Source organism: Alligator mississippiensis, chromosome 3 (assembly GCF_030867095.1).
Source record: "Alligator mississippiensis isolate rAllMis1 chromosome 3, rAllMis1, whole genome shotgun sequence".
Taxonomy (NCBI): Eukaryota; Metazoa; Chordata; order Crocodylia; family Alligatoridae; genus Alligator; species Alligator mississippiensis.
The window spans coordinates 65,931,774-65,934,355 of NC_081826.1; the positions used below are offsets into that span (position 1 = coordinate 65,931,774).

At 44.3% G+C, this 2,582-nt stretch overlaps 1 pseudogene; it reads left to right on the plus strand.

Annotated features, from left to right (window-relative positions):
- Positions 1 to 468: 468 nt before the first annotated feature.
- LOC102569966 (4-trimethylaminobutyraldehyde dehydrogenase-like) lies at positions 469 to 1,713 on the plus strand (annotated as a pseudogene).
- Positions 1,714 to 2,582: the final 869 nt, after the last annotated feature.

The following is a 2,582-nucleotide window of genomic DNA, read 5'->3' on the forward strand; positions in this document are numbered from 1 at the left end:
TACAATACTCTCTCTTTTTGTTCTCAATTAAGAAAAAACAACAACTATTGTTGTATTCTTGTTGTTTTCAGCTTCTTTACCATAATTCTTTTGGTAGAAAATAGTTCCTTCAATTGTCATTCATTTTCTTTCCTGAGTTCTCTCTCTTCCTCACTGATTTAGGGTGATATCTTCCCATGCATTCTCTGCTGATCATAATTCTACTATCACTAAAATTAATATTAAAACATAAGAACATGAGAAATGCTGTGCTAGATCAGACCAAAGTTTTATCTAGCCTAGTATCCTGCCTTCACCTGTAATAGCTGCTCAACTACCATGCAGAGGCCTGGGTGCAGCCCACCAATGGCAGCCACAGTAAGGAAGTGCACAAGCTGGCCACAGGCTGCATGATGGGTAAATTTCTCTGCTTTGGGAAGAAAGAGGTAGATTTGGCTGTGCAGTGAAAAAGCTGATTTTAAAATATGAAGTCAGAAATTAGGCATGGAATGGAGCAGAGTCCTGCTGGAGGCAGCTAGGATTATCTGGGAATGGAGGCATGAAATTGTTAAAATGGAAACCATCTACAATGGGAGATTCATCTTTGAAGCCAGAGTGCACACTGATATAACTTGGCAGTGCCTGGAGTATTATGCAGAGGTAGCAGGGGCTCTAGCAAGTCAGCATGTCCAGCTTCCTGGGAGATCTTTTGCTTATATAAGAAGAAAGTCATTCGGGGTGTGAATTGGGATAAAGTCTGGAACCACCTCTTCCAGATTTCCTGTTGGATATCTTTCCTAGTCTTGGCATGCAGTAATGCCATGATCTACAAGCCTTTCCCTCTCAGCCCCATGAGGTGATGATGTTAGCAGAGATCTTCACCAAGCCTGGTGTACCCAAAGGACTGTTCAATGTGGTGCAAGCTGAAGCTGCCAGTGACCTGTTTCTGTACCATCGCCCAGATGTGGCCAAGGTCTCTTTCGCTGAGAGTGTGCCAACAGGCATCAAGATCATGGAGATGTCAGCCAAAGGGATCAAACCAGTCACACTGGAGCTGGGGGAGGAGGGGGGCAAATCCCCCCTCATCATCTTCTCTGGTTGAATCTTGGAGAAAGAAGCTCTGATGGCCAGCTTCCTCACCCAGGGTGTGTTTTGCAGTAAGGACACTCAAGTGTTTGTGAGGAAGAACCTGGATGCCTTCACAAAGGAAGTGGTGAAACATACCCAGAAGATCAAATTGGAGACCTGCTTCTGGAGGACACAAGAATGTCCTTAGCCAGCCCCACTTGGAGCAAGTCTAGGGGGTAATTAAGCAGGTGAAGGAGCAGAAGTCAAAAGTGCTATGTGGTGGGGATCCCAAGCTGAAAAATGGCTACTACATGAAACCCTCTGTTCTAGGTAATTGGAGAGATGACACAATGTATGAAAGAGCTCTTTGGACTTATAATGTCCATCCTGCCATTTGACACTAAGGAGAACACTGTGGAGAGAGCCAATAACAACTCATTTGGGTTTGCAGTTCGTGTCCTCATTAGGGATATCCAGCAGGCTCACAGAGTGGTGGCTGCTCTCCAGGCTGGAACTTGCTTCATTAATAACTACAACATAATCTCTGTAGAGCTGCCATTTGGAGGATACAAGGTGCCATGGTTTGGCAGACAGAACAGCAAAGCAGCAATGAAGTATGACTCTCAGCTGAAAACTCTGCACCCCAATTTCATTCTCTTCAGTTAGGGCTCACTTTACAAAAGTGTTACCACCAAGAAGAGTACACACCAACTGTAGAGGCTTCCTCAGCCTGACAAAGGGGTTTTAAACCCACAAGCTTGCTAAGAAAATTTTTTCCCCAACTGTTTAAGGTGGTCTAATAAAAGATATCAGATTCACCCAAAGAACCTCATCTTACTACAGTCAATGCACACAAACATTTAATGGCTGAAGAACAGATCCAGGAGCAGTAGACACAACATGGGCTATACAATCTACTTCTATTTACTAAAACTCTCTTAGCTTGACAAGGCTACAGGCTTCATAACACATTTTGAACCTAAGCTGGCTGTGATCACTTGAAGAGGCCTGGCTGCTGCTGTCAAGCACATGTGTAGTGAGGATAGTGTTTAACGATACCAAGCAGCTGTGGGACGCTGCTACAGCTCCAATTTTCATTCTGACAGAGGTGTGACAACCCCATGCTCCCTGCCCCACCCCCACAGGTGCCCAGGAGTAAGTTGCTTGCTGATCTTTGTATACACACTTTCAGAAACTACTTTAAAACAACCATCTAACTCCTTATTTTAGGAAGCAAATAAAAGTCCTGTCTCCAATAGGTCTACAGCTATCACTCCCATCCCTGGTTTTTCGTTTTTTTTTCATTTTTGTCCCCGGTAATTAGTTGTTGTGCTCCCAGTGGCCACTCTAATTGAGAGAAACTTAAACTTTTCTTGGTGGACCTAGGCCCATGATTCCCTTGGTACAAGAAATAGGCCTGTCTCCAACAGGCATCTGGAATCAGTTATTTTGCTTCTGGTGGCCTTCCTGACTCAGAGAGACTTATCATTCTTTTGGTGCACCTAGGCCCACAAGTCTTTTGCACAGAAAATAGG